The sequence below is a fragment of the Furipterus horrens genome, unplaced genomic scaffold, assembly GCF_987537825.1.
Source record: "Furipterus horrens unplaced genomic scaffold, mFurHor1.1.pri manual_scaffold_17, whole genome shotgun sequence".
NCBI classification, from domain to species: Eukaryota; Metazoa; Chordata; class Mammalia; order Chiroptera; family Furipteridae; genus Furipterus; species Furipterus horrens.
In genome coordinates, this window is record NW_028327187.1 from 95,247,453 (window position 1) to 95,273,009 (window position 25,557).

A 25,557-nucleotide genomic window follows, 5' to 3' on the forward strand; every position below is an offset into this window, starting at 1 on the left:
TATATACTATCTCTTACAGGCTAGCCCCTATGAAAGCCAGCTTTCCCAGTTAGAGTTTGACCCTAATTTGTAGATGAGTAATGGGAAAAGCACTCAACTGGGAGGTCCCAGTAACTGACTGCATATTTTAATAATTGCTACTGTTTATTTCGTGATTTAAAAAAATTTATTTTCACTTAACAAATATTTATGTGGTACTTACTTGTGTGAAATGTAAGTTATTTATGAGGTCTGTCTGGAAAAAGTCCAGCTATTGTTAATATAATGAGAACAGTTTGCACAACATTGACTTAATCTGATAGCCAAGAAGAGTGGACTGAAATGTGCATGCATAAACAATGATGACTTCACTGCACTAGTCAGTGCAGGTGGGAGATACCATTGAGTGAGCATGTGTACTGTGTGACCATTGCATTAAAAAAGACTGCCTGAGTAGAGCAATGAATCTGCATCAAACTTTGCATTAAGCTGGAACATTCCTCCACAGAAACTATTCAGATGATTCAGAAGGCTTTGGGGGTTTATACAATAAGTGCAATGCAAATAAAAGTGTTACAGAAATGCTTAAAAGATGGTTGTGGATCTATTGAAAGTGATCCACATTGTGGAAGGCCTACAACAAGCAGAACACCTGACAATGTTGAACGTGTATGGGCTGCAATCAACAAAGATCAACGACGGACAGTGTGTGAATTAGAAGCTGATCTGGGAGTTCCAGAAACTACTGTGTCCAAGATTTTGACGCAGGATCTTGGCATGAAACGTGTCCTGGCAAAATTCGTTCGAGGCTTCTGCAACCAGAGCAGAAGGAACATTGTGCTGCAGTGGCTAATGAGTTGATTCAAACTGCTACCAATGAACCAAATTTCCTCAAGAAGGTCATAACTTTGAAAGGGACTGATGTATCATTGTCATATGTACAATGCTTCTTGTATCTTGTATATTCTTCAGTAAATGTCTCTATTTTTCATATTACATGGAGGATACCTTTTGGATAGACTTCATATGAAAAGTAATTATTTTAATCTTCTGTAAATCCCTATGGTGGTACTGTTATTACAAAAGAGAAAAGTGAGGCACAAAGCGATTAAATACATTGCTCCAGGTTACACTGCTAGTAAGTTAGCAAAAGTGAATTAATGAGTGACATTCTCCTAGTTAACAAGACTGGTTTAGACTTTATTTGGGTCACTCAATTTCAACTAGTGGTTTGCTGAGACCCTATTGGAATAAAATGTTTATGCCATTTTGAAAGAATCACCAAAGGGGTCATCAGTCATCCTTTCTGAATATTGTGGTAAGTGAATATGATGGCTGGAACTGCTGTAGCTATATTGCCACCAAGAAGAAACCCACTCTAAAGATGCAGTTGACATTATGAATTTGAGGCTGAGATATGGCACATGTTTATTATAATCTTTGATTTATTGAATCAAATAAAAGCTAGGTTCATATTAAAGCAGGACTTTTAGTTACTTTGGTCAATAATGCCCTTTATTTGTTTAATTTTGTTTGCATTGAATTTTACAATGCTTGTCATGGTTTAGAAGGGTAGTGGTAGCATTACTCAGGCTCAAAATACTGTAATCTCAAAACTTGGATAAAATACTTTGAAAAATATGTTAACATATTTAACAGAATATTTGGTAAAATAAAATAAGGCAACAAGATATAGTCTATTAATTTGTCTAAATCTAGGATTTATAAGATTTAGATTTCTTGACCCTTACCCCTAATCATATCTAATATTGCATATTTATTTCCAGAGGAGTATAGTACAGAGAGTTTCTGGACTGAGGGACACCAGGCATTGTTGGGGGAGGAGTACTATACTAAAACCAAGGGAATTAAGTTAAAGTTTACACACTGTGTTTTAAAATTTCTCAGTGTTCTTACTTCATTTAGATATCATGGCAGTCAAGCTAATAACAGCTGGAAAGAATCTGACTAATCCAAGGGAAAAATATATAAGGATACCAACATTGCACATTACCTTTGGGTATAGCATTTCCCTAAGAAAATAGTCTTACTAGATTGCTGATCTGGAAAGCCCACAGTTTAAAAAATGCACTTACGTGTACAAAACTTCCAGCATTTTAGTACCTCATTCTTAAATATGAGCAGTTGGTGAAGGTTCTCCTATCATCTTATTAAAAATGATAACATTATGGAGACTAAAGAAATAAGACATAAGCAACTTTAAAAAAAGAGACATCAAGGCTCTAGCTGCTGTGGCTCAGTGGATTGAGTGTCAGCCTGTGAGCCTAGTGTCACTGGTTCGATTCCCAGTCAGGGCACATAACTAGGTTGCAGTACAGGTCCCCAGTTGGGGGCGCGAGTGAGAGGCAACCACACAGTGATGTTTCTCTCCCTCTCTTTCTCCTTTCCCCTCTCTCTAAAAATAAATAAATAAATAAATAATAAAAATAAAATAAAAAAAGAGAGATTGTATTGGAAGACAAAAATCTGAAGAACAATAGTTATTTACATCTTAAGAAGATAACGAGATATTTTAGGCATGAATTAAGAACAGGATGCTATAAACAGGACTAATGGAAATTGAAAATATGAACACAGATATGAGAAATTCAGTCAGTACAAAATTGAAAAAAATCTGTTAGAAGAGATATTAACAAACATTTTATTAAATGACCAGACATTAAAAATTTTAGGCCTACAGGGTATATGGTCTCTGTTTCAACTACTGAACTCTGTACTTGTTACAGAGTAGATATGGCTGGGGTCCTATAAAACTTTATTTAGAAATATGGGTGATGATCCCATTGGCCATAGTTTACTAACCTCTAACCTAGAAGATATTTTTAAAAGCCTAAGGGATGGTAAGAAAAAGACAGAAAAATATAAAAAGATTGGAAGACATCCAGAGGTCCAATAGCCAAATAATAGGTGTTCCAGAAACACAAAAGCAAAAGAAAAAAGAAAACAAGCAAAGATGTAGTCAAGACAATTTTGTGGAATTTAAGAATTTAAGGATATGATTTTCCTGATTGGGAAGTCTTATTATTATTCAATACCATAGATCCAAATGCGTCTATGACAAAGTAGAAATGTGGAAAGTTAAAAGAAAAGGGGTAAAGAGACAAAACTTCACGCATTTCCAAAGGGGCAAGCAAAAAGGAAAATAAAATGGTACACATGTAAATTATAAGAAATCAAAATGACCTTGGTCTTCTTCAGCAGAATATTGGATGTTAGAAAATGTTGCAGCAATGGCTTCGAGATTTAAGGAAAAAAACAGTAACACACGTGAGGCTAAACTATTGATTAAATGTGTGGATAAATTAATGGTCTTTTCTGACAATGAAGGCCTCAAAACTTCACCTCACAGGCCCTTTTACCAGGAAACTGCCTGAAATAATGTGTTCCCTTTCAATGAGGCCAAGCAAAAGGAAAATGGCATTCAAGAAACAGGGCATCCAACTCAAGACAGTGGTAATGGAAAGCCACATGAATTTCTTATATCTGTGTTCATATTTTCAACTTTCTATTTTTTTATTGTTTTTTTCTCCATTACCATTTAGTCCCATTATACTTCCTTCCCCACTGCAATCACTACACTGTTGCCCATGACCACGAGACCTTTTTCTTTTTTGCTTGGTCACTCTACCCTCCAACGCCCCCCCCCCACTTAGTTGTCATCCTGCTCCTTATCTATGAGTCCGTGTCTATTTTCCCTATTAGTTCAGTTTGTTCATTAGATTCCACATGTGAGTGAAATCATATGGTATTTGTCTTTCTCTGACTGGCTTATTTCACCTAGCATAATATTCTCCAGGTCCATCCATGCTGTCGTAAAGGGTAAAATTTTCTTCTTTTTTATGACCGAGTAGTATGACTGTGTAAGTGTCCCATAGCTGTTTTACCCACTCATCTACTGATAGACATTTGGGTGGCTTCCATCTCCTGGAGATTGTAAATAATGCTGCAATGACCATAGGGGTGCTTATGTTCTTTCAAATTAGTGTATTAGGTTCCTTCAGATATATTCCCAGAAGTGCGATCACTGGGTCAAAAAGCAGAAGCATTTTTAATTTTTTGAGGTATCTCCATACTGCTTCCCACAGTGTAAGCTTTTATTAGTTTCATTTATAGCATCTTGTTTTTAATTCATGGTTATAATATTTTCTATCAGTGATGGTGAAGAGATGATGGCTAGGCAACAGACTCAGCAAGAAACCAATGAAGACTGGCACAGGTCAGAGGGCTACACGGGAGATGTCTCCAAGAAGATTGAAGAGTTGGAAGGCTTTATAAGTATGAATGTGTTGAGAAGTAATTTAGATAATTTTGGAAGGTTTGAGGGAGTACTTTAGTGATAAACACATGAAAGTAAACTAAAAATACAAAAATATACTAAGTGCTTGGAATAATGAAGTTATGCATGAAAATAAAAATAATAAAACATTATGTGGCTTAAAAGTGAGTATCATTGATTGAGATATAATAATATAAAAGCAGAATATTGATCCAAACAAAATTATGACATAACTGTATCAGGAAGATGGTGTGTGTATGTGATGGTGAGCTAGTTGATGAGAGATCACTAAACCATCACCTTCTAAGATATAAAATAATGACAACACTAAACATTAGTGAGGATGTGGAGCAACTGGATCATTCATAAATTTCCAGTGGGAATGTAAATAGTATGTACAGCCACTCTGGAAAACAGTTTGACATTTTCTTGTTAAACTAAACCTGTAAGTACCATATGGCCAACCAAATGCCCTCATGGGCATTCACTCTAGAGAAATTCAAATTTATATCCACACCAAAACTGACTATTCAAAGCAGCTTATTTATAATATTCAAAAGCTGGAAATAGTCCAGATGTCTTTCAACAGATAAATAGTTTAAAAATTGTGATACATCCACACCATTGAAAACTACTTAGCAATGAAAAAGAATGAACTATTGATATACGCATCAACTTGAAGATATCCAGATGATTATGGTGAGTGAAATAAATTCAACCTGTAAGAGGCAAGGAAACTGGTGACTCCCAAACCAGTAGAAAATAATTAGCAGCAAAGGGCAAATGTAATTAAAGGGCCTCTGAGCCAGAGTTAACAGTTATTAGCATATTTACAAATCAGGAAAGGGGCATTCTGCAGTTCAGCACAGATGCTTCTGAGGACAAAGGATATCAGAGATCAAAGTGGGGGAGATAGTCATCACCAAACTCAGGGAAATGGGAAAATGTAACCAGAAAGCCCAGCAAACAAGATAGGGAAATTTCAAAGAAGAGCTGGAGACAGACCTATAACCAGATCACCCTCAGTTAATTTAGTTAATTGCATTATGTTATGACTCCAGAGTATTCAGCATGGAAAAATGGAGAAGGAGAGGAAAAGGGGAAGGGGGTCTTTACTCGCGTTAGGATAAAAACAACCAGCTCCATCTTTTTGGCATGCACCTTGATTTGGCTTTTTGGCTGCACCCAGAGCTGCAGATCTGTGAGTAAACAACTGCCTCAGTTACTGCTGAAATCCTGTGACCTAGTGTTTTATTGTGAGCATTTCTTACATAGTGTATTATTCCTTTATAAAACATAATTAAAGTGATAACATTATAGAAATGGAGGACACATCACTGGTTAGGTATGAGAGTGAGGCTGAAGAGAGCTGGGTATGGTTTGAAAAGAACAAGAGGAGGGAACTTTGTGGTGCTGGAACTGTTCAAGATTTTGACCATAGTAGTCAATACATGAACTTATACAAGTTATAGAATTACATAAAACTGAATATACATACACATGCATACACAAATGAGTATTGGTAAAACAAACTATCTGAATGATATCAATGCATTATATCAATGTCAACATACTGGTTATAATATGTTATGGTTTTGCAAAATCTTACCATTTAGGAAAACTGGGAAAATAGTACATGAGCTATCTCTGTGTTATTTCTTACAATTGCATGTGAATCCATAATTATCCTAGTACAAAATTTAAATTTTAAATAAAATTTAAATAAAGTTTAAAAGTTTTTTAAATTTAAAATAAATAAAAATTTTATGGAATTTCCCACTCCCCAGAATGTTACCATTGGGATATCTGGACAAAGTGCACATGAGACCAAAAAATTAAAATTAAAATAAAAAACTTCACTGTTTTTGTACACAATGCTCTATGGCAAGTATCATGCATTTCTCAAATTCTAAATCATTCCACTGTTGTTGTGCATTTAAAGGAAGATTTACTTCTTGTGTAGGAGTGTATAATTCAGCCAGACAGTGAGAAGAACATAAAAAACCCTGCAGAAACAGCTGGCTCTGTGAGAATTTGCTCACTAAATTTGTGCCTGCAAGGCAGATTGATTATCTGGTTTCTAGTCATTTCAAATGTCTTCCACTATATTTATAGCTAGCTATAACTTGTCTCTTGTTTTCTTGTGGAAATGTAAATAGCCAATGAGGGATCTCCTGGTTGACCTGTGCAGCAGGAAAATGTGAAGTCAGCAGTAAAAGGGCTTGATTTATTTTCAGTTGTAACCCTTCCTTTCTAGCGCAGCACTAAGTTTGGGTACAATCAAAAGTGCTAGTGGACAACTGCAGTTGTATGTGATTTGGTATACTGCTGGACTGGTTTATTAATGCTAAGTCACTCAAGCCCCTCCCTTCCTTGTAGTGTTAGGTAGGATAGATAGCAAGCCAAGGCAAGGAGGAGGAGGGAGATTGTCTTACCCGCTAACGCAGCAGCCCTCGGCCTCATCTGATAATATTGCCAGGCGTTCCCACAACACAGGGAACACCATGCTAACATGGGAGGAGGACAGTCCTTGAAATTCTATGTATCCTTTCCACTATCTGGGAAAGAAAGCCTTTGAAACTATGTTTTCATCCCAAGGCCAGAAAGGCAGGAGCAGGTCCACAGTTCCCAAAGGAAGAAGCCCATAAAACAGCTTTGGTTAATTGCCTACATCTGGTCACTATCTATTTTATGAGGGAGTCCCTAGTGCTTACAGAAAGAACCCATAAATAACTTTGGGTAGCTGCCCCAACTTTAATTACCTGCTTCCTGTCGTGTGTCTGTTTTACAACAAAATGGATAAATGGAATCTGGAGCAAGATAAGGATTCGGGCTAACAGACTCCCACATACACCTAAGTTTGGGTAGTCACATCCCCCCAGAAAAGCTGACACCACCTTTATCTGTCAATCAGTATAATTTCTTCACCTCCATCCCCCCAACTATATAAGTCCTCAGAACAAAGGACTCTCTCTTTCTTGGTTCTCCCACCACCAGCTCTCCAGCCCGTGGGGCCTCAGGCAACCTTGGATCACTCTTGCCTTCAGAACTTTGGCCACCCTTACTTTTGCCTCCCTTGCCTTGAACCTATGCCCTTCCCCACCCACCTTAGCTAGACCTGTTCTTTTCCATGGGAACAGATCACCAATAAACCCTGCTTGCATGCTAATAGACTTGGTAATCTATAATTCTTTACTGTGTTGGCAAGAAGAACCAAGTTTCTGGGAGTTTCTATTATAACTGTAGGCCACCCACATATCTTTTGAGCCAGCATTTAGATGTGTGCTTCCTTATATGCTTGCCACTAGCTACACATGACTAGTTGAATTAAAGCTTAAATTACTTAAAATTAAGTGAAACAAAAACTGTAGTTACTTCATAGCAATGGCCACATTTTAAGGGCTATATAACAGAAATAAATATTCCGATATATTATGCTTCTATAATTGTTATGAGAATGAACTATTTCCAAGCCATTCTATGACAAAAGAAGAAATTGAACAACTCCTGCCAAATAAAAACAAAATAAGAACTCAAATGTTTTGTCCAGTGGACCAATACACATGGCTAGAGCTGAAAGTATTCTCTTTATATTATGTAGCTCCTCATCTTATTTAAACTTTTCAGGCTGTTAGCATGAAATTTATGAGTATGACACAGCACTAGGTACAACTATCTCTGAGACAGTCAGTGTTTGTCATGGTCTTGGAGGCTTAGGTATGTCAACGGTACTGTTATTCTTCCTTTTCTCACTCTGGAAATATTCAGTATTTGTCACTCTTAGTTTCTTCCTCCTACTTTTAGACTCTGATCAAGGAATCACAGGGGCAGAGTGACAGAGTTGAATTTTGAAAACTTATTTTTAAAGTAATCTAACATTGCTAGGTTTAGATAAAATTAGCACATGCATAAAAAATTAAGTCTGCCATTAGAATAGTGGGTCTAATAAATTGTATTTACTTACCAGAGTTGAGATTTGGGGGTAGGACAGCTCTCTGGTCCTGTGGCTCATCACATAGGACACAGAGAAGGGGAAAAGATATTCACCTTCATCTTTGTCCCCAGTGTCAGAGCAGAATAATAGGCTATTTTACTCTCATTGCTCAATTCCTCAATTATTTAATTCTTCTTTAAGGAGCTTGCAGTGAGAGTGAAAACTTCTAGTTAAGAGGTTCTGGATTGAGACCACCTCATATTTTAAATAAGCCATTTGCCTGTTAGAGATGAATCTTTAAATTGCAAAGAAGCATATTCAATAGCAGTTTTTTTATATGCATTTTTGTGTTATGTTTGCTCTTTAATGTTTTTAAGATATTTTGTAAATTAGATGTCACTGAGTTTGAGGATTTTGTATTTTAAAAATATTTTTATATATTTTTGGATTTATAATACATTATTTTAATTACGAAGTAACAATTTTCAGTGAGTTACACTCTAGGATACTTATTAATTTTCTCTGCTTTAAAAATATGTCTTGCTAAAAAAATAGTACTACTTATTAAAGGAAATTTTATCTACCCATAATTCTACCCTCTAATATAACCATTTGAATGTGTTCATTTTACCTCAATCTTTATCCACCAATCAGTTTAAATAGTAGTTAATAGTCTATATACATATTTGTACAATGTCTATTCAGAAAAAGTCCAGCCACATAATAAGAACAGTTTGCATGAGGAGAGTGGACTAGAATGAGCATGTGTGAACAGTGATAACTTCACAGTACTAGTCAGTGAGGGCAGTAGACGCTGTTGAGTGAGCATGTGTACTGTGTGGCCGTCGCATTCAAAATGACTGAGTGGGTAGAGCAACAAATCTGCACCAAATTTTGCATTAAGCTTGAACATTCCTCCACGGAAACTATTCAGATGATTCAGAAGGCCACAGTTATGGGCCATTGGTGACTGGAAGCTTCATTATTACAATGTGCCTGTTCATGCAGAGTATTTTGGCAAAACATCCAATCACTCAGGTGATTCAGCTCTCCTACATCCCAGATTTGGCTCCCTGTGAATTGTGCCTTTTCCAAAATCTAAATCACTCTTGAAAGGGAAGAGATTTCAGAATGTTGATGAGATTCAGGAAAATATGGGGCAGCTGGTGGTAACTGGGAGAACTGTGTGAGGTCCCAACGTGCCTACTTTGAAGGGGACTGAGGCATCATTGTCCTATGTACAATGTTTCTTGTATCCTGAGTCTTCAATAAATGTCTCTATTTTTCATATTACATGGCTGGACACCTTCTGGACAGACCCCATATACATCTTTGCTTGCTTAATATTAGTTTAAAAATATTTTCTCTATAATGATCACTTTAAATCATTTTAGTTATTGCATAAGGCCCATTAGTTTGCTATGCTAATACAACATAAATATTATACATCCTATAACTTTTATAAATTTGCTTTTATTTTTCTTGATATATAATTATGTTAGATTCTAAGATGACCCTCAATGATCCTCACCTCCTGATATTCATGTCCTTGTGTAATCCCTCTAATTGTCTAGGGCAAATATGTGACCCATTGGATACTGTAAAGATGACAATGTGTAACTTCCAAGGTTAGGTCTTAAAAAGCATAGCAGTGTCTTCCTTGTGTTCTTGGATTGCTCACTGTGAGAGAGGCTGACTGGCATATACTGAAAACACACAAGCAGCCCTGTAGAGAAAGAACTCCATGAGGAGAAGAACTAATTAATGCCTTTTTCCAGGAGCCAGCACCATCTTCGCAGCCTTGTGAGTGAGTCACCTTGAAATCTGATCTTTGAGTTAAGGTCAAGCTTTCAAACAACTGAAGCTCTGCAATCTGAGTCCTAACTGAGACTCTATAGGAGACCAAAAGCAAGAAGCAAACATCTAGGCCACTCCCAAGTTTCTGACCCACAGCAACTGTGGTAGATGGTAACTGATTGTTTATTTGTTTTTAAGCCATTAAGTTTTGGGATAACTCATTATGCAGCAATATCTAACTATATAATACAGTTTTTAAAATGACAGATAATCTGAATTGCAGCTTTTGTTAATGGACAAAAATGTTTTCTATACAGTGTATTACTGTCATTTACAAAATAGACTTGTTACTTCATCTAAGTGCAAAGTTATGTCAACAAATATAAGGGCAAAAGCAAACAAATATCACAGACATATATATCAGACCTGAATGTAATCACTATCAGCATTCTATTTTTATCTAAACATACACTAACATACACATTTTAAAGAATATATGTCCATACTCTAATACTTTTATTTTATTTTTTCTTTAACAATACATATTGGTCCTCTTTGGACTATGCACATATATCTAAATCATCATTTTGATGGTTCTGTGTTATTTAGTCTTATAGAAAGACCCAAATATATATTTACCAATTCTCCCTTTGGACAGAGACATATAGGTTATCTCCATCTCTTAAGCATTATACCAGTACCACAATCGTGAGCTTTTTTACTGACATCTATATCATACTTGTCTATGTATTTTTCTGATGATTACTTTCTTAGAGCTTGGAAGAAAATCATATGCATACAGATTTACATTGGTGAGAAACATTGAAATCTATTCTTAAGGAGGCTGTGGGGTGGAGATGTAGCAATATTTGTTCCTTAAATTTTTCCTGGTATTTCAGCACTATTTATTGAATAAGATTCAGCGTCTGCAGTGATTTACAATGATTCATTTATGATACACTAAATTCTCTGGTGTTTCAATTTTTTTATTTTGAATTATAGCAACTTTATATTACCCTGCTATTTGGTACCAAAAAAAAATTACTTCAGACTTCCGGCCAAGATGGAGGCTTAGACGGACACGCTAGGTCTCCCTCTACAACTAGAGAGGAATACAACTACTTCAAAACAAAGGATAACTAGAAATTCCAGAAAATAAAACTACATGGAAGTCCAACATATGAAGTTATAAACCAGCGGTGCCATTTGGGCAGGTAAGAGTTAAAGAGGGCAGTGCTGTTTGCGGTCGCACCTGGACAACGGCGGCGGTGAGGAATCCCGGCTGCGGCCAAGCCCCTGCCGGTGCGCGGACTCCAGCGCTGGGGAGAGCGGCCGCCGCATCGCCTTGAACAGTGAGGCCCAGGGGGGCGGGAGGACGGATCCCGGTCTCCTAGCTGAATAACTGTGTGAATCCATCTTGGACCCCCGCCCCCAAAGAAAGCACCACAGGGCTGCGAAATAGGTCGCGGACAGGCAGGCGCCGGCCGGTCGCTGATTTGTGACGCGTACACAGGCACTGCCCCCGACAGCCGGCCCAAGAAAACAAAACGCATCTGTCAAAATGAGGCAGACAACTATAGAAATCCCGGTGACACAACTCACCAGACAGCAGATAGAGAACCTGACAGATGAACAGATAAGAAACCTGTCAGAGGCTCAGTTCTGGGCCATTGTTAACAGATGGCTTACAGAATTCACAAAAGAGCAGGAAAAAGATATGAAAGAAGCGAAAAACTTTCATAACGAAAGGAACAAAACCGCATACGAGACAGAAGGAAAGGAAATAAAATCCAGAGTTCATTTCAACAAACTGGAATATGGAGAAGGAACAAGCAGTCAACCAATGCAGCGAGAGGAAATGGGAAGCAACAATGAAAGGATCAGAAACCTCTGGGACAGCTATAAAAGGCCCAACATAAGAATCATTGGTTTGCCAGAGAATGAGGAAGATGAACTAGAACTTGAAAAATTGAGTGAAAATATAATAAAGGAGAACTTCCCAGACTTGGGGAAGGGAATAGACTTGCAGGTCCAGGAAGCAAGGAGAGTTCCCAAGAGACTGGACCCAGGGAGAACCACTCCAAGACACATTATAATCAAAATGTCAAAAATTAAAGATAAAGAGAGAATCTTAAAAGCAGCAAGAGAGAAGAAAAGAATTATGTACAAAGGGGTCCCAATTAGACTATCAGCTGACTTCTCAAGGGAAACCCTACAGGCAAGAAGAGACTGGCAAGAAATATTCAAAGTAATGAAAATCCAAAACCTACAACCACGAATACTCTACCCAGCGAAATTGTCATTCAGAATAGAAGGACAGAGAAAGTGTTTCCAGGACAAAATAAAACTGAAAGAGTTCATTAGATCCAAACCACTGTTATATGAGATGTTAAAGGGACTGGTTTAGAAAAAGGAGGATCAAGACAATGAAATCTAAAATGAAAACTGCATCACAAGAAACAACAGAAGCTAGGGAATTGAAACAAAGGCAAACTAAACAGGCAACGAGAGTGGAAAAGGAACTGTGGGTACGGGAAACATATTGGGGGGAGGTCAACAGGGAGGGGAAATGGGGAAAGGGAGGGAGATGATATAGGAATTGGGGATCAAGGTAGGAGGGAATGGAATAGACGGAGAGAGGTTGGGAGGAACTGTATGCACAACTAATGGACATAATCTAAAAGGGGGGGACAACTGGAGGGAGGGGGGCCACCGGGTGGAGGGGAGCAGAGGGAAGGGAAATTGGCACAAATGTAATATTTTAATCAATAAAACACATTAAATCTGAAAAAAAAAAGAAAATAGTAGAAAGAGTATCATGAAAGATGAAATAATCAATAAACTCAAAGAATTGCCTTTCTGAGAAAAAAAAAAAATTACTTCAAAGACATCCATTACACAGATTTCTTGACTCCTCTCACCATGTCTAGGTGGAACAGATAAGGAACAGAGTAACTTTTCCCATTTTAAGCAAAAAGTCTTTTTATGTTATTGAATTGGGATGAGCTTATACAGGGTAGGCAAAAGTAGGTTTATAGTTTTCTATATGGAAAAAGACATACAGGTCATTATTATTACAGTAGCTTTATTAACTCAAAAGAATGTCACAGTGCAACTATTGCCAGTGGAAATGAGGTCCTTCCATGGAATAGCAAGAAAAGCATTTCAGGAGACTCACACATGGAAGGATAGGTGTAGTGGTAAGATTTATTGCAGTAGAAATAAAAGACTGTCCCCAGGTTCCCAGTGTCTCATTTCCATCTGTCCTGCTGTGGAAGGAGTCCAGCTGTGCCTTCATCAATCCCAAGAAAAGGGCCAAGGACAAGAAATTCTGTGTCATTGGTTTTTAGTCCAACTCAGTCTCTGTCGCCATTCGACTAGCTCAGCCTCTGTTCCTGCCTATGGTCTGGCAGGTGCTGCATTGATGTACCCGGTACTCAGGCCTGAACTTGAGTCCCACATGGCTACTATGGACAGAGAACATACAAACGAACCAACAGACAGACCAATGCCTGTTACAGAGCCAAAGGCCTTTGTTAGGCTTTGATTATATTAGCTCTGGCTTGGGAAAAACTAGGCACTCATTCAAACTAAACAATTAATTTCCCAATCCTTCATGGACTCCTGCTGGATCCTTTCCCCAACCTATCCAATTCCTAGATCTTAGCAGGCTTGTGCTTTCCTCCCCCAACCCCAGCCAGTCTGGTCTTTTTCCCAGATTAGACGCTTGCCCCTTGGGGGCTGCCATGTTGGCCCCTATTACATGTGCCTCAAAGTAGAAGGCCCTCCCCCTATGCCACTTTGGTTTGTATTAGGCATGCGCCTACCAGAGGAATTTCCCTTTATTGTTTTATCTTTCTCTCAGTAATCCTGGCTAATGACTAATATTGCTCATTCCTGCCTGCTTTTGGCAGGGCAGGATTAAGTCTCGAGGGCGGAAGATGCAGGGGTCCCCTGGGATGTGTGTGTGAAGCTGTAGCTTCCAACTTAATTAAGGTTAGCCAGTCTTGCTCCCTCCTCTTTTATTAATCTCTAGCTATCTACGCTAACACAACTATAAATCTTCTTTGCCCACCCATGTGTATATATAATTTGAAGAAAACTGATCTATTTAGGATACCGAATTTTCCCAGTCAAGAACTACAATATTTTTCCATTTATTTAAGTTTACCTTTATGGACATAAGCATTGTGAGAATATTTCCATTATTCTTTTAAATTAGTTATTGCTGGTATAAAAGACAACTTAATTGTATCTGGTTCCCTTACTGAACTTCTCTGATTAGTTCTAGCATATTTTCAGTTACTTTTCAAAGTTTTCTACAGTTCATCGATCTTATATAATGGTAGCTGGTAACTCTATCTTCATGTCAAGCATTTGTGCTGCATCATCTCCTTCATCATCGTTATCATCATCTCCTTTTCAATGGTTAGAATATCCAGAATTATGTTAAATCCTCCTGTTGATGTTAGGCAGCCTGGCCTTGTTCCTACCTGTAAGAAAATGCTTCTAGTGTTTCAGAATAACTGTGACAGTTGAGGCAACATATAGTGAACTCAAAGTGGGTAATTTAGTACAGCTGAGTTAACTGCAACCTGTAATTCCACCTCCTCATCTCCCATTCCACTCTCCACTCTACTCAAACCAGCCTTGCAAAAGTCACCAAGGAAATCCAGTGGAAACTTTTCAGCTTTTTGCTAATGGAATCACTGCAGGATTTGACACTATTGACCCTTTCTATGATTTAGCGATACCCTCCTACCTGGGCTTCCCCAATACCCATCTCTCCTGTTTCTCTGTCCTCCAGGCTCTTCCTCCATTCATCTCACAAGAGATGCCTCTCTCAGAGTTTTCTTATCCACTAACAGGTTTCGGGAACTAATCCTGTAAGATGAGAGTCTCTGCCTCTGAGTATGTTCAAGAACACTACAGGTAAAAATAAAGTCTGCAGTCTGTGGTCCCTATTATCACATGCACCTTCAAGCCTGGCTTGCTGGCTCTTACCCACAGCTTTTGTGATACATGTTTTAGAAAGCTTGAGACTGGGGTTCAAAATGGTCTGTTTCACATGAATCCAACCGCTTTTATTTCAGGTTTTGAGATCCCATTCTTTTGCAACTAGTGCCCAAACTTTCACATGAAACCTAGCAAGCCTGTGACCTTAACTGTCATTTAAATCCAGTAATCCACACTTAAATTTTGTGTTTGATGTTCAGCAGCATCAGTCCTGTGATGATAAGAAGCAGGAGTTTGTTTTGTTTCAGGACTGACAAGGAAACTCTTTGATTCATGGACTATAACTCGAGCTGGGATTTTACAGTCTTGAGCATGCCATTTTCTCTTTGTGAGCACTCAAGTGAACTCAAAAGAATCTATCCCAGATCACAGGTCCTTTCAGTTGTCATTACTGCCATCATAATCAAGTGCAGCAGCCACTTGGATTTTCAAAGCACAAGTTTCATTTGGCCTTCATCATAATCAACAATAAGTGATAGCTTGATTAATTGCGAGGTCACTACATGTTCTTTTCCTAACATCCCATTTCCCATTGGCAAGTAGCTCAGCATGGAGTCCAAGCCCAAAGGCATGACCAAGCTGAAGTCCTATATTTGAGAGTCTATCCTCTGGGACTACTACTGGTGCCAACTGAGTATCAGTCTGGATCCAACTGAGAGAGAAATAACATTGTACAGGTGACCCTTGAAGAGCTCAGGTTTGAACTGCGTGGGTCCACTTGTACACATATTTTTTCAATACATATTGTAAAATAATTTTCTCTTATGATTTTCTTAATGTTTCTTTCCTCTAGCTTACTTTATTGTAAGAGTACAGTCTACAGTACATATAACACAAAAGATGTGTTAATTGGCTGTTTATGTTGTTGGTAAGGCTTCTGGTTAACAGCAGGCTATTAGTAAAGTGTTTTTAGTCAAAAGTTATACACGGATTTTTGGCTGTGCTTGGGATGGCACCTCTAGCCCCCACATTGTTCAAGGGTCAAATATAATTTGAATGGGAAATATTGACATATAGAATCATTAACTATAATGGGATTGGCATGATGATGGATTGACTAGTAGGAAAGAAAGATAACTAAAGAATTTAGAAACAGCAGATATGAGGAACAGCCACGCTGCTATGGCTAAGACAGAGCAGACCAGGACATTGTCTCTCACCATAGGACTGAGATCCAGGCCTTGGAGAGGGCACAGGCACGGTCCATTGAATGGCAATTTTCTGTGTTACCACCAGAGCAGAACTTGATGAAAATCTTCCCTTTAGGGTTAGGAGAAAAGTAGTTCATGGGGAAATGTCTCATCAGAGACACTGTGCTACAAAACTGTTTAAGGGAGGGTGCCAGAAGACGCTACTTAACTGTTGGCTGCTGCTAGCCACCACGTACAGCAAGAGCTGGGCACTGGAGACAATACCTGTGCTGCTGGAGCCTGATGGAGAAAGTCATGCGAGTGGGAGGCGCCAGTCACCCAGCAAAACCAGGAACCAGGAAGCAAAATGCTTCCTCCTTCACTCTAGCTCTAGAGCCCCCTGTTGACAAAGGTTCTGTGTTCAATTGGCAAAGGTAAAGTACTGAAAGAGCTCAGATTCATTTTCACAGAGCAGTCTAAAATGGTGCATTTGGACCTGAGAGGTAATAAATTAATAACCAGCACCAGAACATATAGAAAAGAATGACAATGTGAACATTTTCTTCCAGTGTGTTTCATGTCTTTAAGCATTGTTTACAGTATTTTTCACCTTAAAAAAGTTAAATTTATAAACTGTCAGAGTTATATACTTTTTCTTAATGATTATTATCTTTTAGGAATAGTCAACATTTGACTAGCCATCAGCCTGACGAAGACGAATGTTATGGCTCAAGGCACGGGGACTCCCCCATGCATCACCATCGACGGATACACCCTGGAGGTTGTCAACGACTTCACTTACCTCGGGTCCACCATCTCGAGCTCTCTGTCAGTCGACTTGGAGGTCAACCGGAGAATCGCCAGGGCAGCCACAGTTATGGCCAGACTGAACCGGCGAGCGTGGAACAATTCCAGCCTCACTGAGAAAACCAGACTGCGCATCTACCAAGCCTGCGTACTCAGCACTCTCCTCTATGGCAGCGAGACGTGGACCACCTACGCAAGGCACGAAAGGAAACTCAACAGCTTCCACATGAGGTGCCTGCGACGTGTCCTGCATGTCGCCTGGCAGGATAAGGTCCCCAACACCGAGGTGCTGAAGCGAGCCAATATGAGCAGTTTGCATGCAGTTCTTAGCGAGAGACGCCTCAGGTGGCTCGGCCATGTCAAAAGAATGGATGCAGGCCGTATCCCCAAAGACCTCCTCTACGGCGAGCTAGCAGAAGGCAAGAGGATGACAGGGCGCCCAAAACTGCGGTTCAAAGACATCTGCAAAAAGGACATGACACAATGCTCCATCAATCTCAACACATGGGAAGTTCAAGCAGACGACCGCCTAGCCTGGAGGCTCGCGGTCAGGCAAGGTACGTCACGCGCGGAGGCTGCGCGCGACGAGGAGGCGGCCCAGAAAAGATCGAGGCGGAAGCAGCGTCAGCAGCAGCAACAACGGCCATCTGCCTTCACCTGTACCAAGTGCGGCAGGGATTGTCACTCCCGAATCGGACTGCACAGCCATTCTCGGCGGTGCAGATAGACTCTCAAGAAGCTACGCCATCGTCTCTCGAGACGGACGGCTGCCGACGACGACGAGTCAACATTATTATTATTAAGGTTGAATTTATAACATATGCATGTAATTTTGCATCTTGTAGTTTTCACTCAAAATCACATATTATTATAAAATTATAAAAGTTTCCTGGATGTAATTATTTCATTTAGCTGTTTTGAAGTTAATTTTTTAAAAATATTGAATTTCATATATTACGTAATATATCTACATTAACTAATTTTGGTGAAAAATAACCAAGACAATGCTTATTATTATAAAGAAACTTTCTGTAATAATATTTTTCAGAATATTATTTTCCTGTTTTTAAAAAATATCTCAAAACCATAAGATAATGTTACCCCAGAATTCTTTTTAATTGTTGTTCTCTGTTGTACACTCATAATGTTTAAATAATATTCTTCATTTTCTACTAACAATTTAAATGTGATCTATTCTCTGATACAATTTTGATATTTTACTTTGAAATATTTTAGTAGCCATACCAGGAAATCTTAGGTTACTCAGTGTGTTGTCTTTTGGATATATCAACTTGGTTAGGTTGAAGTTCCCAGTTATTTAGCTACTAATCTAGGTGTTGTAAAGGTATTTTTGTCGAAGTGATTTAAGTCCATAATCAGTTAATTTTAAATAAGGTAGATTATCAAAGATAATTGGGATGGGCCTGCTTCAACCTGTTGAAAGTTCTTAAAAGCAGAGCTGAGGCTTCCCTGAGGAAGAATAGATTCTGCCTGTGCACAGCAGCTTCAGTTTATGCCTCCTAGTTATAGTCTGCCTTCCTGATGGCAAGTCCTATTGATCCCCAACTTTCCTAGCTAGCCCTCACAATTGTATAAGCCAAATCCTTGCAATAAATCTCTTAACATTATCTCCTATTGGTTTTGTCACTCTGGTTGTGCAATAAAATTGTTTTAAAAAAAGGAAACTTAATTTTGTCTTCATAGAAGTAACACAAATGCCATGTTAGAATATTGGTAAAATAGAAGAACAATCTTGCCACTTTAACATAACCACTGTTAACAGCTCTCCCTGTGTGTGCATTGTGTATGTGAGCTGTCATCAAAGGGCAAATATGATTTTTAAAAGCATGTTTGGACTTCCAATTATTATTTTTAAAGATTTTATTTATTTATTTTTAGATAGTGTGGAAGGGAGGGAGAAAGACAGGGAGAGAAACATCGATGTGAAAGAGAAACATCGATCAGTTGTCTTTCATATGTGCCCCGATTCAGGATCAAACCCACAATCCAGGCATGTGCCCTGACCAGGAATAGAAGTGGTGACCTGCCACTTTGGGGAAAGATATCTAACCAACTGAGCCACACGAGACAGGGTTGGACTTCCAATTGTTGAAAAGGTTAAATGGATGTGTTTTTCTCTGTCTTCCTACTAAATACAACTATAAACCCTGTATTAGCACATAAAACAAACAGAGAAAAACTTTCCAAAATGTTCGGGAGAATGAGGCAAATTTGCTAGAGTCCTTGAGACTTAAAGAACAGCATGGAAGTGAGTTCCTGGGGTTTTAGTTTTCTTTTTGCCTTCTATGCATCCCAGACAAGATACTGGAGAAATTCACAGCTCAGAAAAGCCAACAGGTACAGACAAAATGTAAATACTGTATGAATACAGTTATATAACATTTTTGAAATGACAAAGTTATACAGATGAAGAACTGATTAATGGTTACCAGGGCTTAGGGATGTATACAAGAACACAAATTTAATGGGATAGCACCAAGGAATTTCTTTGCTATAATGGAGCTGTTCTATATTTAGATTATTATGGTAGTCACATGGGTCTATACGTTTGAAAAAACACACAGAACTACATACACACATATGCATGCTCACACACACACCACAAATCAATGCATGTATAAAGTGGTGAAACCTGAATAAATCTGTAATGTAATTAATTGTATTATACCAATGTTGATTTCCTGACTTTGGTATTGTTTTGTAATTATATAAGATATTTTCATTGTGGGAAGCTGGAGGGAGGAAAGGTACATAAGCTTCTGTATTATTTTTGTAATTTCCTCTGTGTCTATAATTATTACAAAATAAAAAAATTGTTAAGTATATTGTTTGTTCATATATTCAGGCCATAGAAATTCCCACTTCAACATCATTACATGTTCAAAACTAAACACTACCAGTTTTGATTCCACCCATCTTAAGATATTCTAGCAAATGTTCAAATTGCAGAGATACTAGAAATAACCTAATGCATATGTACAGAAGCAGTGAAGGTGCCTTAATTCTGGAAAAGTCAAACATAATACATGTCCTTAGCTTTAGGAAATAAGGCGTCATGTTACCTTCATACCCAAATAGTTTTAGAAACTGTTAGCAAGTCAGTTTGTTCAATTCTAATACAGAATTTTACCAGATATAAATATAGAATAAAATAATTTGTGATTATTGTGAATGATCAATCATGCTAGGTCTTAGTCCTGCCATATAGTTTCCCAGTGACTTGTTTACTTTTTGTGTGCATATGTATGAGTTTCTAAGTGGTGTGTATGTGTGTGTGTGTGTATGTGTGTGGAGAGAGAGAGAGAGAAAATTTTATTTTGGCTTTAATAATGTTCATAATTCAACTCTATTGCAAGGCAGAAAAAATGAAATTCAACCTAAGTGTTCATTGATGAATAAATGAATAAAGAAAATATGGTATATATATGTAAAATAGAATATTATTTAGCTATAAAAAGAAGGAACTTATGACTTTTGTGACAACATGGATGAATCTGGAGAACATTATGCTAAGTGAAATAAGCCAGTGACAGAAAGACAAATACTGTGTGAACCCACTTATTTATGGAATCTAAAAATGTCAAACTTACAGAACCAGAGAATAGAGTGGTGGCTGCCAGAGGTGGGGGCAGGGGTGGGTGGAAAATGGGGAGATGTTTTTCAAAGGGTACATACTTTCAGTGATAAGATAAATTCTGGAAATCTAATGTACAGTATGATCACTATAGTTATTAATACTGTATAGTATACTTAAAATTTGCTAAGAGAGTAGATCTTATGTCCTTAACATGGTAACTACGTCAGGTGAGGTGATGGATGTGTTAATTAACTTCACTGTGATAGTCACTTAGCAATGTATATGTATTTTAGATTGTCACATTTTACAACTTAAATATATATAATTTTTTACTGCCCTTTAAAAAGCTAGAAAAAAGGAAAGTGCTATTTAAACATCAAATTTGCAGATGCTATAAACCTGGGCAGGCTCCTTAATATAGCCAGTGATTGACAGAATTCAAATTCAAATCTTGATAAACTGGAATAATGGTCTGAAACTATCAAGACAAAATTTAACTAAAAAATAAAGACAAACAGAAAAATCCTGGTTAGATAATCTTCATTGTGTTAGAGTACAAACTCTAACCTGGGTTTCAATCCTGGTGCCACCAGCAAACTGACAATGTGAACAATAACGATGGTGATGACAATGATGATGGCAGAGATGTTGCTGCTGCTGCTGCTGTGTGATGATGCCTATGGAAGGTTGACTGTGAAGATTAAACAAAATACAGAGAGCATCTTTAAGTATCTCTGGTGCACAGTAACTCTCAATAAATGTTTGTTGTTGGTTTTACTGCTTGACAGATTTGCATAAAAGTAAAACCTATGAAGTCACATACAGATAAAGTTGAGAAAAATGAAGAAAGCATGAGAGAACTGGGGCATCACCATTTCCATTTGAGCCGGTCATATGTTGCCATGTGGGAGGTGTAATAACTGAGGTTTAATGAATGGGCTTTGGAATAGGACAGATGCAAAAGCAAGTTCTGCCTCTGATATTTACCAGCTATGTGACTTTAGGAAAATTACTAACCCTCTCTAAGCCAAGCCTCATTTCTTCATTTGTAATAGGGAGTAATAGTAGTGGTTGCATCTTAAAGGTAGTACAAGGTTTCAGAGATTGCTCAGACCTGGTATTGTGAAAGCTCAGCAATGACATCTACTTTTATTACTATTATGTGATTGTGTCAATGCTGTCTTTCATTTCTTAAACACAGTCCAACACTTAAATGTCAAAATATTCTGGGAGAACTTTTTGAATTTTCTAATCAAGAGAAGAATTACTTCTATTAGTTTAGTGCTAACCTCATAGCTATGCTAAGCAATATTTCTGGAACAGCAAATCCTGCCCTTTCTTCCTTCAGCAACTTTCTTGGTTTCATTCCTTATTTCTACTCTAAAAAGTCCTTACCTAAGGATATGTTTTATTGATTTGAGAGAGAGAGGAAGGGAGAGAGAGAGAAAGAAACATTGATGTGAAAGAGAAACATCAATGTGAGAGAGAAACATTGAATGATTGTCTCTCATATGCACCCAGACTGGAGATCAAACTCACAACCTAGGTATGTGCCCTGACTGGGTACTGAACTTCCAGCCTTTTTGTGCATGGGATGATGCTCCAACCAACTGAACCACTTGGCCAGGGTCCTTATATCTAGTCTTTTTTTTTTTTCTCTTATGTCTAGTCTTTTTTTTTTTTTCTTATATCTATTCTTAATGTTACCTCCTATACTCAGTTCTAACTCTTGACAGCTTTGGCCTGAACAACAACAAATGCCTTTTAAATATTTTCCCCAACTTCTAAAGGTAGTGAATCTCAAGATGGTGGAGGGCAGGCTAGGCTGGTTTTGAGAATCATAATTTTACAATGGAGAGGATTGACTGATAAATCCATTCTTCTTATGCCTGTCAGATTCTGTTCTCAAAGCATCTTTGAGCAACATAGTATGTATATATTGCATGCTGTTGATGGAATGTGGTAAAAGTCTCTTTTCATGTGCTACTGAACCAAGCTTTCAAAAACCAGTGCTTTCAATTGTGTCTTTCTAGGCTAATTAATAACAACACAATTATTGACCATCATTTGTCAAGCATACAGTGCCTCAGTGAAAAATTTGCATGAAAGTAACTGAGATGAGAATAGCTCTTGTACTCATTTTAATTAAGAGGAAATTATAACTTGGAGACATAACACTACTAAAGGAAAGAAGCTAAAATTCAGTGCCAGGTCCGTCAGCACCAAAAGCCTAGAAAAATGACAACTTCCTATGTTGGATTTCAGGTAGTTTGCCACAAATGTATAAGATACAGACAGTTCTTGTCCTTGTCCTTCAGTTGTTTTTAAAGCAATTAATCCATAGCTATTTGAAATACCGTATTCCCTCACTTATCATGGGTATTACGTTCTAGACACCCCTCCCCGTGAAGTAGAAACCTTACATTTATTCTACACTTAAACCTACGTAACTTCAACAACATACGTATACAGTACCGCAAAATCCCACAATATAGTGAGAAATCTGCAATAAATAATTAAATATAATATTTTTAAAAATCCCGCAATACAGTGAGGCCACAATAAGTGAACCACGATATAGAGAGGGACTATTGTACTCAGAAAACTTAGTTTCTATTGCGTGTAGTGTTCTTATAACCACAGGGTGAGTACAAGGAAGAAACCCAGATTACCAGAGATGACCCACTGAAAATGCAGAGTTTGGTCAGAATATGGAAGGTGGAGGAAATATGTCAGGTAAATTTTTAAACAGTCCTAAGAGTGGAACAGGTAGAGGCAACTTGGAAATGGGCTTGGAGGTAATGAATGTTGGGAGCTGGAACGTGACAAATAAATTCCATGAGGAATCACTGAGCTATTTAATTGCCACAATTGATTAGTAAACACTAGGGAGCCATTTCAAGCTCCTGAGCAGGAGACTGAAAGATTCATGGTACATACGTTTTCAGATAATTTAGTCTGATAGAGAAGTGTTGGAGAACAGGTCAGAGGAGAACAGGATAGCAGGTGTCATGAAAAAGGGGTGCTATAATAAATCATGAATTCCTAACAGGACAGGGAATGATGGGTAGTCATGCCCTACACATGTAAGTTCTTTAGTGAAAGGTTTTAAAGCAAGCCCTGTCCGTTGTTCTTGTGCATCTGGGTTAACACACCTTTGAGATGCCCAAAGTAATGACATCCCTCAAAGGCATAACTCCTTAAGAAATCACATAATGTTGTTAAATATCCTGTAATTCAATCCCTGTCTTACTTTCTTTCACCTCCATATAACCTTCCTTACATCCCCTCCTTAATTTTAAATGGATAAAAAAAGCTGCAAAACTGTTATTCTTGGGGGCATTTGAGATCTGGCTCCCTGGCAGATATCATCAGTTTGGCTCAAACTCTTATAAAAATTCTTTGCATGTCTGGATATTTCTTATATGACACGGGGATGCTGGTGGAAGCTGTTATAATAAACTGTGTTGGTTACCATGGTGATGGCAAAGCAAGGAAACGTCCTAGAGTCAGGATGGAGTGACCTGCGTGTCCCTCTTTCTCACCCATCTCAGTGCTATTGGCATAGATGAACATCCTGGACACTAACTTTATATTTAACATACAGGTATAACTCACTTCAGGACTTTGAAAAACGGATCCTTATCTTCATGATACAAGCTATGGCAATCATTTTCTTCTATGATATTTTTTCAAAAGAAAGAAAACCAGAGGTGTTTCTGTGGCTCTGTACACTTCAGATGAATGAAGACAACTCCAGTTTTTCTGCTTTGAGAAACAAAACCACAGCTGTTAGAGTAGACCAGTTCTCTACTTAACGACATTCAACAATACCATTTTGTTTTTCAAATTAAGATTTGGTTTTCTACTTCCTGTAAATCCTATCTATCCCCAGCCCCTTTATGTTATGTCCCACTTATGTCTGAACCATTATTCTGCTAATATTATGAATGTAACTGTCTTTTCACCCTCAAGTCACAAGATAAAAATGGGTTGATTAGTGTGAAATCAGAGAAGGAAAACTCTGATTCCAAAAAACCTCCGCTGCCTTGCGGCATACCTCTTCAGGGGAAAGGCTAAGGGAGTAAACCCCGACAGAAAATCCAGAGCCGGAGTCCCTAAGGCGGTTTGACGTTGTAGTCAACACCGGCAACTCCTGCGGCGCACCTGAAGCCAAGCTGTATTGACTCCGTCTTTCCCTTGGACCCTTCAGCTGCGAAGAGATGGGGGGTCTGCTGCATGGGCAACAGCAGACCCTCCATATCAACCTGCCCAGGCTCTGTAGCTTCAACTCCACTGGAGAGGACACTCCAGCGTCATCGCAAGATGTCGATTCAACACGGGAGGAGACAGATACCGTGTCACTCCCGAGTCGGACTGCACAGCCATTCTCGGCGGTGCAGATAGACTCTTAAGAAGCTACACCATCGTCTCTCGAGACGGACGGCTGCCGACGACGATTAGTGTGAAACACATGAGCTGCGCCCCCTAGTGCTTCTTCAAGGTAGGACATGCTGCTCAATCATGACTACTGTAGTCAGGCTACTGCCTCCTTTTGTAGATTACCACAGTGTCTGCCTCAGTTATCTGGCCTTTGGTTACACACCAGCAGGCAAGCCTGCATCCTCTGAATGACTGAGTCAGGCTATAGAGGCTCAGATATCTCAGACTGATGCCCAAAACTCTGAAGGGCAATCCCGAGCTCCTGGTGATGTTGGCCAAGGCCTCATGGGGATTGTGTAGCTACTTTACTTCTGCCCAAATCTGCTTCTTCTCCATTCCTTACACAGAAATTGATCCATAATAAACCCCTGACATCCTAGGCTTTGCTTGTAGGAAACTCAATTTGTGACAATTAGGGATTGAATGTTATACATTTGGGGTCCCTTCAGATTGTTACAAATCAGTCTTTTCTCATAGTTCAATTTATCTTGAATGCCAGGGTCAAACTCTATCCATCCATCCATCCATCCATCCATCTTATTCCATGTTTACTGTC